The sequence below is a fragment of the Caretta caretta genome, chromosome 3, assembly GCF_965140235.1.
Source record: "Caretta caretta isolate rCarCar2 chromosome 3, rCarCar1.hap1, whole genome shotgun sequence".
NCBI lineage: Eukaryota > Metazoa > Chordata > Testudines > Cheloniidae > Caretta > Caretta caretta.
This window is the reverse complement of record NC_134208.1, coordinates 89,981,295-89,996,461: the sequence shown is the minus strand read 5'-3', so window position 1 is coordinate 89,996,461 and position 15,167 is coordinate 89,981,295. Positions and strand designations below refer to the sequence as shown.

The 15,167-nt window shown below is 40.5% G+C and overlaps 1 protein-coding gene across 4 annotated transcripts in view; it reads right to left on the bottom strand.

The window, feature by feature from the left end:
• The window catches only part of NT5DC1 (5'-nucleotidase domain containing 1), a 245,993-nt gene that overhangs the window by 89,273 nt on the left and 141,553 nt on the right, over window positions 1-15,167 (bottom strand). The window lies entirely within an intron of this gene.

The window sequence follows — 15,167 nt, the reverse complement described above, 5'->3', positions numbered from 1 at the left end:
GCCATTATTTCTCAGATCAGTTTTTTTAATGCATGTCATCATTTTATCTGATAAAGGTTGATGTAATAATAATTAGGGCTGTCAAATGATTAAAATAATTAATTGTGATTAGTCACAGTTTTAATCACACTGTTAAACAATAACAGAATGCCACTTGTTTAAATATTTTGGATGTTTCTCTACATTTTCAAATATATAAATTTCAATTACAACATGGAATACAAAGCATACAGTGCTCACTTTATATTACTATTTTTTATTACAAATATTTGCAATGTAAAAAAGAAAACTCACCCCCACCCCCGCAGTATTTTTCAATTCACTGCGAACAAGTACTGTAGTGCAATCTCTTATTGTGAAAGTGCAACTTACAAATGTAGAATTTTTTTTTATACATAACTGCACTCAAAAACAAAACAATGTAAAACTTTAGAGCCTACAGGACCATGCAGTCCTACTTCTTGTTCACCAAACCACTAAGACAAACAAGTTTGTTTACATTTACGGGAGATACTGCTGCCCAATTTTCATTTACGTCTCCTGAAAGTGAGAACAGGCATTCGCATGGCACTTTTATAGCCAGCGTTGCAGGGTATTTACGTGCCAGATATGCTAAACATTTGTATGCCCTTTCATGCTTTGACCACCATTCCAGAGGACATGCTTCCATGCTGGTGATGCTTGTTAAAAAAAATAATGCATTAATTAAATTTGTGACTGAACTCCTTTGGGGAAAATTGTATACTACTATTTCTTTTATCTTTTCTACATTGCAAAATATTTGTAATAAAAAATAATATTAAGTGACCACTGTATTTCAAAGAATCCCTATTGAGGTTACAGGGACAAACCATCCCGATGTGTCGAAAGAATAGTAAATATGGCAGGCGACCAGCTTGGCTTAACAGTGAAATCCTTGCGGATCTTAAACATAAAAAAGAAGCTTACAAGATGTGGAAGATTGGACAAATGACCAGGGAAGAGTAAAAAAATGTTGCTCGGGCATGTAGGAATGAAATCAGGAGGGCCAAATCGCACCCGGAGCTACAGTTAGCAAGAGATGTTAAGAGTAACAAGAAGGGTTTCTTCAGGTATGTTGGCAACAAGAAGAAAGCCAAGGAAAGTGTGGGCCCCTTACTGAATGAGGGAGGCAACCTAGTGACAGAGGATGTGGAAAAAGCTAATGTACTCAATGCTTTTTTTGCCTCTGTCTTCACGAACAAGGTCAGCTCCCAGACTGCTGCGCTGGACAACACAGAATGGGGAGTAGGTGGCCAGCCCTCTGTGGAGAAAGAAGTGGTTAGGGACTATTTAGAAAAGCTGGACGTGCACAAGTCCATGGGGCCAGATGCGTTGCATCCGAGAGTGCTAAAGGAGTAGGCGGCTGTGATTGCCGAGCCATTGGCCATTATCTCTGAAAACTCATGGCGATCGGGGGAAGTCCTGGACGAGTGGAAAAAGGCTAATGTAGTGCCCATCTTTAAAAAAGGGAAGAAGGAGGATCCTGGGAACGACAGGCCAGTCAGCCTCACCTCAGTCCCTGGAAAAATCATGGAGCAGGTCCTCAAGGAATCAATCCTGAAGCACTTACATGAGAGGAAAGTGATCAGGAACAGTCAGCATGGATACACCAAGGGAAGGTCATGCCTGACTAATCTAATCGCCTTCTATGATGAGATTACTGGTTCTGTGGATGAAGGGAAAGCAGTGGATGTATTGTTTCTTGACTTTAGCAAAGCTTTTGACACAGTCTCCCACAGTATTCTTGCCAGCAAGTTAAAGAAGTATGGGCTGGATGAATGCACTATAAGGTGGGTAGAAAGTTGGCTAGATTGTTGGGCTCAACGGATAGTGATCAATGGCTCCATGTCTAGATGGCAGCCGGTATCAAGTGGAGTGCCCCAAGGGTCGGTCCTGGGGCCAGTTTTGTTCAATATCTTCATAAATGATCTGGAGGATGGTGTGGATTGCACTCTCAGCAAATTTGCGGATGATACTAAACTAGGAGGAGTGGTAGATATGGTGGCAGGTAGGGATAGGATACAGAGGGATCTAGACAAATTGGAGGATTGGACCAAAAGAAATCTGATGAGGTTCAATAAGGATAAGAGCAGGGTCCTGCACTTAGGACGGAAGAACCCAATGCACAGCTACAGACTAGGGACCGAATGGCTAGGCAGCAGTTCTGCGGAAAAGGACCTAGGGGTGACAGTGGACGAGAAGCTGGATATGAGTCAGCAGTGTGCCCTTGTTGCCAAGAAGGCCAATGGCATTTTGGGATGTATAGTTAGGGGCATAGCCAGCAGATCGAGGGACGTGATCGTTCCCCTCTATTCAACATTGGTGAGGCCACATCTGGAGTACTGTGTCCAGTTTTGGGCCCCACACTACAAGAAGGATGTGGAAAAATTGGAGAGAGTCCAGCGGAGGGCAACAAAAATGATTAGGGGTCTGGAACACATGACTTATGAGGAGAGGCTGAGGGAACTGGGATTGTTTAGTCTGCAGAAGAGAAGAATGAGGGGGGATTTGATAGCTGCTTTCAACTACCTAAGAGGTGGTTCCAAAGAGGATGGTTCTAGATTATTCTCAGTGGTAGAAGATGACAGGACAAGGAGTAATGGTCTCAAGTTGCAGTGGGGGAGGTTTAGGTTGGATATTAGGAAAAGCTTTTTCACTAGGAGGGTGGTGAAACACTGGAATGCATTCCTAGGGAGGTGGTAGAATCTCCTCCCTTAGAAGTTTTTAAGGTCAGGCTTGACAAAGCCCTGGCTGGGGTGATTTAATTGGGGATTGGTCCTGCTTTGAGCAGGGGGTTGGACTAGATGACCTCCTGAGGTCCCTTCCAACCCTGATATTCTATGATTCTATGACTGTGCACTTTATATTCTGTATTGTAACTGAAATCAATATATTTGAAAATGTAGGTAAACATCCAAAAATACTTATAATAAATTTCAGTAGGTATTCTATTATTACCAGTGCGATTAAAACAGTGATTAATAGTAATTAATTTTTTTAATAGTGTCAATTTGTTTTGAGTTAATTGCTGGAGTTAACTGTGATTGACAGCCCTAATAATATTTAATAATAATAATAAAATAATTCCACTGTGCTCTCATGTAGCACATTTTCAGTTCAGAAAATCTCAAAGATTTTTACAAAGAAAGGCCAGTATCATTATCCTCATTTTACAAATGGGGAAACTGAGGCACTGGGCGATGATGTGACATGACCAAGGTCACCCAGCAGGCCAATGGCAAAATTAAGAACAGAACCCAGGTCCCCTAAGTCCAGTCTAGTGAGAGCTACTCAGCTGATGTACTGCACACTGATTGGAGGCGTAAAACAAACAAATCCAACCTCTGCTCTCAGTAGAGCCATTAATGCCCATTTTGTGGGTGTAACAGAAACAGAATTTGGCCTTTACAGGTAAACATATTCTTCTGAACATATGCCTCAAAGCATACTGGACTCTGAAGAATAACACTAATCAGTTATTAAGAATTAGTCCATTCATTAATGTGACTGACTGACAAAGACTTCTCTTGGTTTATGTCAATTTACCATTATCATTAATCTGTTTTATTCTTTACTACAGTTTCCTAAAACAATATATTGTCTATATGCTCATGCACTGCAGACACAAGTTATTACCAAAAAACCCGAAAGCTAGTTTTCTAAGAGAGAAATGTTTACGAAAAGAGGCATGAATGAGACAAAGTTTAACACACAATTTGTATGTCTCATGGAGTCATCATCAATACAAGAATATTTTTTGTCCATCATTTTGTTCTATATGGAACTATCTGTAGTCAACGTCACTGAATGATGTAATAAATCCCAGACACTATTTAGACTTGCATGTGAGTAATGCTGTTTTTTCATTTAAAAAAAAAGATTTAAACCACTTGAACTTGAGTTTTTAACGAGAGAGGAAATATGTATAACTAAAACAGTAGTCTCAAACAAAGATAAAATATTAAATATAACACTTTCATAACTGCTGTGTACTCAAACCTTCTACAGACTTTTTTTTCCTTTTTAAAGCAACAGATTTGGATTAGGTTTAGCTAGCACAGAAACTAGAGAAGAGACAGAATGACTTAATTTAGTTTCAAGTTATAAGTAGGTTACCACTCCGATTCTCCATGGAATCTGGGTCAGAAAGCACAGTGGGCTTTGCCATGGGTATACGAGTACATTCCAGCAGTCTGTATTATGTATTGTTTTAAGAACCATCCAAGATCATGATTTTTTGATGAAACAAAGATTTACCAAGGAATGTTTCTTTTCTTTAGTGTGGATGCTGTTGGGGACAAGAAACTTGAGGTTTCTATTGCAGAAGATGAAGTAATTTTTTTTGGACTTTCATTAGTAATATGTACTGTATGCTGTGCTCTATATGACAGCTCAGCCGCCCCCAACCCATTTCGTTTTTATTTAGAAAGCATCATTAGGCAAGAACTGATGGGGACCCAAGAGAAACGCTTGTCTGACATTCCGCCCCCTACTGGCTCAGTCTATTGAGAAAGAGGCAGGTCAGGTTTCCTATATGAACAGTAGTTTATTACCTTCTCACCCTAAGGTAAATAGGCCTGTTTTATCACATGTTGTTGGCACATATTTTCTTTGGCTCTTACCAAATCCTTTTTTGTCTTTTGAGGACAATTCTGTGATGTGTAGTTAATCTGTGGATTTGCTATTAGGCTGCTAGTATGAAAAAGAAGTTCCTTGCTTCTATATCAGAAATATATGGTGATGAAAAAGAGAGACTGAGGGTGTTTAAACATGACACTCTTTTTCACAGTACACTAATAAGTAGTTACTGCATGATAAATCCTTTGTAGACTACTCTATGTAGTCTGATGGCTATCTCTGAAATTAAAAGTTTAATCAATACTTAGTTCAGCTGCTATCCAAGAACTTCTTAATGCTAACTGACAAAGAGGTAGAGAGGGGTATCTCCTCATTAAAAATGGATACACTTGGACTGAGGTTGAGATGGAAATAGGAGACAGACTTGTTGAAAGTCTCTGGGTAAGGATAAAAGGGGTAAAAAACAAGGGAGATGTCATGGTAGGGGTCTACTACAGACCACCTAACCAGGAAGAAGAGGTGGATGAGGCTTTTATAAAAACAACTAACAAAATCATCCAAAGCAAGGGCTTGGTGGTGATGGGGGACTTCAGTGACTCAGATATCTGTTGGGAAGATAACACAGCAGGGCACAGATTATCCAATAAGTTCTTGGAACGTATTGGAGACCATTTTTTATTTCAGAAAGTGGAGAAAGCTACTAGGGGAGAGGCTGTTCTAGATTTGATTTTGACAAATAGGGAGGAACTGGTTGAGAATTTGAAAGTGGAAAGCAGCTTGTGTGAAAGTGATCATGAAATGATAGAGTTCATGATTCTAAGGAATGGTAGGAGGGAGAACAGCAAAATAAAGACAATGGATTTCTAGAAGGTAGACTTTAGCAAACTCAGGGACTGAGTGGGTAAGATCCCATGGGAAGCAAGTCAAAGGGGAAAAACAACTGAAGACAGTTGGCAGTTTTTCAAAGAGACATTATTAAGGGCACAAGAGCAAACTATTCCAGTGCGTGGGAAAGACAAGAAGTATGGCAGGAAACTACCCTGGCTTACCCAGGAGATCTTCAATGATCTAAAAATTAAAAAAAGAGTTCTACAAAAAGTGGAAAATAGGTAAAATTACAAAGGATGAATATAAACAAATAACACAAGTATGTAGGGACAAAATTAGAAAGGCCAAGGCACAAAACAAGATCAAACTAGCTAGAGACATAAAGGGTAACAAGAAAAAATTCTACAAATACATTAGAAGCAAGAGGAAGACTAAGGACAGGGTAGGCCCATTAGTCAATGACGGAGGAAAAACAACAGAAAATGTGGAAATGGCATAGGTGCTTAATGACTTCTTTGTTTTGGTTTTCACCAAGAAGGTTGGTGGTGACTGGACATCTAACATAGTGAATGTCAGTGAAAATGAGGTAGGATCAGAGGCTAAAATAGGAAAAGAACAAGTTAAAAATTACTTAGACAAGTTAGATGTCTTCAAGTCACCAGGGCCTGATGAAATGCATCCCAGAATACTCAAAGAGCTGATTGAGGAGATATCTGAGCCATTAGTGATTATCTTTGGAAAGTCATGGAAGACAGGAGAAGACTGGAAAAGGGCAAATCTCTAAAAAGTGAAATAAGGACAACCCGGGGAATTACAGACCAGTCAGCTTAACTTCTGTACCTGGAAAGATAATGGAGCAAAAAATTAAGTAATCAATTTGCAATCATCTAGAGGATAATAAGGTGATAAGTAACAGCCAGCCTGGATTTGTCAAGAACAAATTGTGTCAAGCCAACCTGATAGTTTTCTTTGACAGGGTAACAAGCCTTGTGGATAGGGGGAAGTGATAGACGTGGTATATCTTGATTTTAGTAAAGCTTTTGATAGTGTCTCACATGAATTTCTCATAAACAAACTAGAGAAATGCAACATAGATAGAGCTACTATAAGGTGGGTGCAAAACTGGTTGGAAAACTATTCCCAGAGAGTAGTTGTGAGTGGTTCACAGTCATGCTGGAAGGGCATAACGAGTGGGGTCCCGCAGGAATCAGTTCTGGGTCTGCGTCTGTTCAATATCTTCATCAATGACTTAGATAATGGTATAGAGAGTACACTTATCAAGTTTGCAGACAATACCAAGCTGGGAGGGGTTGCAAGTGCTTTGGAGAATAGGATTAAAATTCAAAATGATCTGGACAAACTGTAGAAATGGTCTGAAGTAAACAGGATGAAATTCAATAAGGACAAATGCAAAGTATTCCATTTAGGAAGGAACAATCAGTTGCACACATACAAAATGGGAAATGACTGCCTAGGAAGGAGTCCTGCAGAAAGAGATCTGGTGGTCATAGTGGACCATAAGTGAAATATGAGCCAACAGTGTAACACTGTTGCAAAAAAATCGAACATCATTCTGGAATGTATTAGCAGGAGTGTTGTAAGAAAGACGTGAGAAGTAATTCTTCTGCTCTAATTAGGCCTCAACTGGAGAATTGTGTCCAGTTCTGGGCGCCACATTTCAGAAAAGATGTGGACAAATTGGAGAGAGTCCAGAGAAGAGCAAAAAGATGATTAAAGGTCTAGAAAACATGACCTATGAGGGAAGGCTGAAAAAATTGGGTTTGTTTAGTCTGGAAAAGAAGACTGAGAGGGGACACGATAACAGTTTTCAAGTACATAAAAAGTTTTTACAAGGAGGAGAGAGAGAAAAAGATTTTCTTAACCTCTGAGGATAGGACAAGAAGCAATGGGCTTAAATTGCAGTTAGGGATGTTTAGGTTGGACATTAGGAAAAACTTCCTAACTGTCAGAGTGATTAAGCACTGGAATAAATTGTCTAGGGAGGTTATGGATTCTCCATCATCGGAGATTTTTAAGAGCAGGTTAGACAAACACTTGTCAGGAATGGTCTAGATAATACTTAGCCCTGCCATGAGTGCAGGGGACTGGACTAGATGACCTCTCGAGGTCCCTTCCAGTCCTATGATTCCAATAGGTACATTGTGATTCACCAAAGAATGTTATGTGTGGTCTGAAATGAAAGCCAGTCTCTCAATAGTTATTAACATCACTGTGAAATGTATATACAGGTACAATGTAAGAAGTTATGTTTGTGTGTGTGTGTAACATAACTCCTTACATAGTACCTGTATATACACACACACACACACACACACACAGAGTACCTGTGTGTAATATACACACACACTGAAAATATGTTCTTAAGAGTCTGTATCAAGTTATCAGCAGAGGTGAAAACCAGGTTTTCTGTTAGACAGGAAATGTTTATTCACCTCTCTCTCTGTTGGAATATAAATTAAGCACTGTAAGCAAACACAATGGATCCCCATTTACACACAAAGTCAGGTGTTAATAAAGAGATGTGAAATCAGCAAGAAGGGAGCACACAGGGGGGAAAAACACATACATTTTAGCATCTTCTAAGGAAGCAAAGCTCAAAAACAAAAAAAGGTACTACTTCAAAATGGGTGACCCATGGCTGCCAGCAGCTCTGCAGATGGTGGCTCTCACCTGTATGGTTTCTAAAATACAAAACAATCTATTTATTTTCTATTATATCCCTCCTAAAACTTCCAGTCCAACATATGTCAATGTCAGAGGGGAACGGGGGTGGGAACAACAACCATAAAAGATGTGTCCCAACTTTTCACCCCATATGTCTATTTATAGCTTTAACATGTCTGTAAATATGCCCAAACCCCCACTGATAATCCTTAGCTCTTTAACAGAACAAAAACTTTCACAAAAAATGATAAAAACATTTTTTTTAATATAACACAAAATGGAATCAAGTAAGAAGTATCAATCAATCAAGTCTGCAGCTCTTCATCTTTTGATGGTTGGAGAAAGCATAACCCAACAAAGACATCAGAGTTTTGTGAAAGCCTCTGTTAAATGTGTGTTTCCATGGAACAAAGGCAGATCTTCAATTTCCACTCCGGTCTCTAAACAAGTTTATCTAACTTCCTGAAATACAGCCTAGCATAGCAAACAGGCAGTCAGTCTCTCAATAATTTTTCCCAACAACCTTTTTTAAAAGAACAAGAAGACAGAACTGTAACTAAATAAAAGGGCTGTTGTTTAGTACAGTAGAATATTAATACTTTGTCAGGATATTCGAAAGTACTTAGACATTTCTTATTTGTATTGTTTCACATTGCGTTTCCAAAGTTATACAAAGCACTCCTTCTACACATTCAAATCTTTCCTTCAGGTCTAGGTTCTTTTGGGTTTTTTTGCCTAACTTTTCACTGACAATTAAGGTGAATTCCGTGATTTCCAAAGACCTCCGTGACTTCAGCCAGCCCCGGCTGGGAGCTGCAGGGTCCCGTCGGCAGGTGGACCTCCCGCAGCTCCCAGCCACTCCGGGCGGCGGGGGGACCCCCACAGCTCCCTGCTGCCTTCGGTGGCAAGGATGATCCCTGCAGCTCCCACCGCCGCGGGCAGCAGGGGGACCCCCAATGCTTGTGGCTTCTGTGGGTAGCAGGGGGTCCCCCGGACCACGCAGATGCCACGGGTGGCAGTGGCCAGATCCCCGCAGCTCTCTGCCTCAATGGGCAACAGGATGGGCCCACGGAGCTCCCAGCCTCCATGGCAGCAAGGGGAACCTCTGGAGTTTGGAGCCACTAGCAGAGGGGGACCCTGGAGCTCCCAGACCACTCACAGCTGCCCAGGCTCCTTGTTTTAGCATGGATATTTTTAGTAAAAGTCAGGGACAGGTCATAGGCTTCCATGGATTTTTCATTATTGCCCATGATCTGTCCATGACTTTTACTAAAAATATCCATGACAAAATCTTCATGCCTCATCTTTTAATTGCTTGTGCTACGGCTCCTTAATGCAGAGACCTTTCTAAAGGGTATATATTTTTATGAAGCACCATGCATTCCTATATTACTATATAATTAATAATGAGTGTTCCTGAAACCTTTATATATGCAAACCTCCCATTACAGTCAAAAGGAGATGTGTATGCACCATGACTGTAGCTTTGTCAATTCTTCCCAAACACAGTAATGCAAACATCGTCTTAAGTCTATTCTCCATCTCCAACAAGCATGACACCAAGTACCCAGTTTATTCTGCAGGTACCCAGTTCAATGAGCTAATACTGTACAGTACTTCTGTTGGGAAGGAGGGAGGAAAAACTGTCATTTCCCTCAGAGTTCCGGGTTATGCCACTTCCCTCTCAGGGTCTAATCAAAAGCCCACAGAAATGAATGGGAAAAAACTGGTAGTGATTTCAATGGGCTTTGGATCAGGCCAGCTGAGCCACAATACTTGTCTCCCAGCTATATCTGGATCTTCAGTGCACGTGTCCATGTTTTTTAAGGAGATTTATTTTTGGCAGGATGTCTGTCAGTCCAGAGTTCAGAATCAATATGTTATAATGCTGTTAATGCTTCTTAAAGGTTAGCTACTTGATTGAATTATAAGGAATGTACCAACCATTTGTATGGTTTGACTGAGAGGAAATGTATTCTAGAACTCAACCAAATACCACAAGCTATGAACTGCCAGTTTACAGCTTGTATCAGGTGGCTTTTGAGACAGTAATAATTTCTTGCAATTAAAAGTAGTATTTAGGAATGTGATTTAAACCCCTTTTCAATTCATAAAACATATAATTTAGCTATCAACATATCTTCCCTGAGGGCTCTTTTTTAAATTCTAAAGCAACTAAGATCTCATACAATTTATCTAATTTTTACCTACAAAGAGGTTTGCAGATGCTATTTGTATATTTGAGAAAAAAAGACAGAGTTTAAATAAAAGTCTTCATATAATAATGAATAATAACAATACCGATCTGAAAATCTCAAAGAACTTTTGTATTCGGATTGAAAAAGAAAGAGGCCTCTTTGCTAATCATCTAAAGGTCACCCTATCCCTCTGTGGCAGATCAGTCTCTCTTGTATGAACAGCTAGAATGAACTTGGAGCAGAAACAGATGACATATTTCTGCCCTAAGAGCTTACAATCTAATTTGAGATCTGATACCACAAATGAAAGGAAGCGAGGGAGAAAGGAGATAGAAAAGGGAAGAGGCAAGGATCATCATAATAAGATCAGGAGTACTTGTGGCACCTTAGAGACTAACAAATTTATTTGAGCATAAGTTGCATCCAATGAAGTGAGCTGTAGTTCAAGAAAGCTTATGCTCAAATAAATTTGTTAGTCTCTAAGGTGCCACAAGTACTCCTTTTCTTTTTGTGGATACAGACTAACATGGCTGCGACTCTGAAACCTATAATAAGATCAGTTTATTATGTGCAAGTCTTACTGGTATTTCTCATTTTCTTATTTTAAGCTAGAATGGGCATTCCAGAAAGAACAGAAGAAGGCAAGTGGGAAGGAAGGAAATATCAGCATAATGACGGATGAGGGAGAAAGGGGAAGCAGAGGAAAGTGTGGTTATATGTTGGAAGCCTGGGTTAGGACAGATATCACTAACGGGAGAGAAGGGGATTGATAATGATGACAGACTAGGAGAAAAGGTTGTGAAAGTAGAAGGATGGGAAGCTTGGAACAGGTAGAAGTAATGTTGGCAGAATAGAGGATTCACAGATTATTAGGCCAGAAGGGACCACTGGGATAATCTAGTCTGACCTCATGTATAAAACAGGTCATAAAGCTTCCCTGAATTAATTCCTGTTTGAAATAGAGCATATCATAAAAACAACCAGTACCATCCAATCTTGATTTAAAAAATATCTAGGTTTGGATAATCCACCATAACCCTTGGTAAATTGTTCCAATGGTTAATTACCCTCACTGTGAAAAAATGTGCACTTTATTTTGAGTCGGAATTTGACTAGTTTCAACTTCCAGTCGTTGGACCACGTCATACCTTTGTCTGCTAGACTGAAGAGCCCTCTATTATCAAATTTCTGTACCCAGTGTAGGTACTTCTAGACAGATCAAGTCACCTATTTAGTTTAACAAAAAAAAAAAAGATTAAGTGATTTAGCTCCTTGAGTCTATCACTATAAGTCTATCACAGCAAGTTAAAAAAGTATGGATTGGATGAATAGACTATAAGGTGGATAGAAAGCTGGCTAGATTGTCAGGCTCAATGGGTAGTGATCAACAGCTCGATGTCTAGTTGGCAGCCGGTATCAAACAGAGTGCCCTAGGGGTCGGTCCTGGGGCCGGTTTTGTTCAACATCTTTATCAGTTATCTGGATGATGGGATTAATTGCACCCTCAGCAAGTTCGCAGATGACACTAAGCTTGGAGGAGAGATAGATAAGCTGGAGGATAGGGTCCAGAGTGACTTAGACAAATTGGAGGATTGGGCCAAAAGAAGTCCGATGAGGTTCAACAAGGATAAGTGCAGAGTCCTGCACTTAGGAAGGAAGAATCTCATGCACTGCTTCAGGCTGGGGACCGACTGGCTAAGCAGCAGTTCCACAGAAAAGGACTTGGGGATTACAGTGGAAGAGAAGCTGGATATGAGTCAACAGCATGCCTTTATTTCCAAGAAGGCTAATGGCATATTGGGCTGCATTAGTAGGAGCATTGCCAGCAGATCTTGGGAAGTGATTATTACCCTCTATTGGGCACTGGTGAGGCCACATCTGGAGTACTGCATCCAGTTTTGCCCTCCCTCCCCCCCCCCCCTACTATAGAAAGGATATGAACGAATTGGAGAGAGGCAAGCGGAGTCCAATGAAAATTATTAGGGGGCTGAGGAACATGACTTATGAGGAGATGTTGAGGGACCTGGGCTTATTTAGTCTGCAGAAGAGAAGAGAAGAGAAGAGAAGAGAAGAGAAGAGAAGAGAAGAGAAGAGAAGAGAAGAGAAGAGAAGAGAAGAGAAGAGAAGAGAAGAGTGAGGGGGGATTTGATAGCAGCCTTCAACTACCTGAAGGGGGGTTCCAAAGAGGATGGAGCTAGGCAGTTCTCAGTGGTGGCAGGTGACAGACCAAGAAGCAATGGTCTCAAGTTGCAGTGGGGGAGGTCTAGGTTGGATATTAGGAAAATCTATTTCACTAGGAGGGAGGTGAAGCACTGGAATGGGTTACCTAGGCAGGTAGTGGAATCTCTATCCTTACAGGATTTTAAGGCCCGGCTTGACAAAGCCCTGGCTGGCATGATTTAGTTGGGGTTGGTCCTGCTTTGAGCAGGGTGTTGGACTAGATGACCTCCTGAAGTCTCTTCCAACCCTGATATTGTGTGATTCTAAGAGTGAAATTTCCTAATGAGACCTTTAAATCTCCCTATGTCTGGTGCATTTATCTTCAGTTGCTAGCGATCAGCTAAGAGGTCCATCAAGTACAAAACTGGCACAACCAAAAATATGTAGGCATATTTAGATCAAAGTTAGATCATCTTTAGATCAAAGTTGAACATTCTTGGTTTCTGTCCATTTGAGCTATAGTCATATCCTTTTCAACCTATTCTACTATTTCTTCTGTGTGTATTCTGACATCATTGCACAGCATGTGATTCTAAAACATTTAACATGCAAGATTGTACCTATGCAACGTTTTGTCTGCTGCTCACCCAGTCCTGTGATGTATTATAGGAAACAGGAACGTCAATTTCCCAAGCACAAGCTATTTGAAAGTGAATTTCAGAATCTCATCTTTTATCTGCAATGGGGTGTTACCGCCACCTAGTGAGCAGTATATAAATTTCACTAGGAAAAACTGACTTTAAGTGTAATCATCTAAGGAGAGCAAAAGTCTCCCAGGAATGAGGAGTCCTGACTATCCCAAGGACTTCCACTCTCTCTGTGGCCTTCCACAACAGCTGAATTAATCCGGGCCTACGGGGCTAAGAGTGTTCAAGTGAAGCTCATGGGGATTCTTATGAAAAAGCCCTAAAGAATGTAATAATGTTGAAACTAACAGAGTTATATAGACATTACTCTAAAAAGAACTACGTAACAAAATAGTGAATGTTACCCTTTAAAAATTACACTGGCTGTTTATTATTCAGTATTAAGTTCTACAGGATATTTCCCTAACAGGAGTCTGGGTGGTCTCACAGGCAGCCCCACCGCAGAGGAATTCCTTTCCATCAGAAATCAGACAGCCCTGCCCGTGTTCACTGTGAAATGTAGAACCCTACTCTTCGCTAGAGCCGTCCCACAAAATTAGTAACATCCTCACATACACTCACAGTGTGACATCAGGGAGGGGGCAAAGAATATAAGTATGCTGATTCATGTAATTTTGAGCTAAACTGGCCCGAGCCCTAGTGTGGACATACAGGGTGGTAGGGAGAGGAAGGGCTCCCCCCTCATGACCAAATTATAGCTGCCTGGATTGCTGCTCTGAGTATAGGAGGGAAATGGGGGCTACGTACCTGGTACTCTCAACTGAGAGCACGTGAATAGAGAGTGGGCAGAGCCGAGCTTCATACTTAAAAGGTATGAAGTAACTTGGTGTATGGCGAAGCAAAGCTAGCAGTATATAGGCTTTGACATGAACAGTTCAGTATGTTTTAAATTACAATCGTTTTGTCTCATCATTAGAAGCAAACTCCCCACAGATCAGGACACACCAAATCAAAGGGGAACCTGACCTGCCAGAAGAACAGATGCAAAACCTGCAGACATTTATCCACTGCTACAATGATCAACACCCCACACAATACACCTTTCAACATCCATGGGTCCTACACATGCCTGTCACAACATGTTCTGTACCTCATCCAGTGCACTAAATGCCCCAACAGCAACAAAGTGATCCCTCTATATCTGACCTCTCAGGTCCATCCTCAAAGGAAACCTGCACAACACCTTCAAAAGAGGAGCCTGAGAGCTAAAATTCATAACTTTACTAGACACTAAAAAACAATCTGTAACCCAGTAATCCCTCTTTTTGTCATATGACTACAGGGGCCACTTCACTTTGAATGGTCCCTTAGAACATTTGCTAACTATTTGTTCTAAACTCTCTGTTCAATCTTTTATTTAGCTGTGACACCCTTAGAATCTTCCCCAGACCTGAAGAAGAGCTCTGTGTAGCTGAAAAGCTTGTCTTTCTCACCAAGTGAAAGTGGTCCAATAAAAGATATTACCTCACCCACCTTGTCTCGCAAGTGGTAACTAGGTAATATGGTGTCTTATGCTGAAAAGTCTGAGCAGGAATATCTGTTTACATAAATACCTTTCATGCTTTGACAATCATGCTATTATTCATTTTCAGTAACAATACAAGTTAAGTAGAAATTTCAACTTGGTTGCTCATCGATAACTCTATTAATAGGGCCAGCTTGCCTTACCTGGATGACAGACAACTGAAGTCTTCAGCACTTTCTGTTGAAATGGTAGTTATAGCCATATTTCTGATAATTTTGCATCAAGTTGTGAGGGAAAGATTTATTTAATTTAAAGATTTCTGTATCAATAGCTTCCATCCATCTTTCTAAGGAATCTGTCATTGGGAATGTGTATCTTACCCAAAGAGTAATACAAACAGGGACATTGTTCATCTGAACCATCTGTCTTTTCATCTTACATCATCTATATTACAGCCTGTAGTATTAGTTCAGTAAGGGCCCAGCCCTGATCCTGTAAGTGTGAATGAGATCTCTGCCCTTCTTT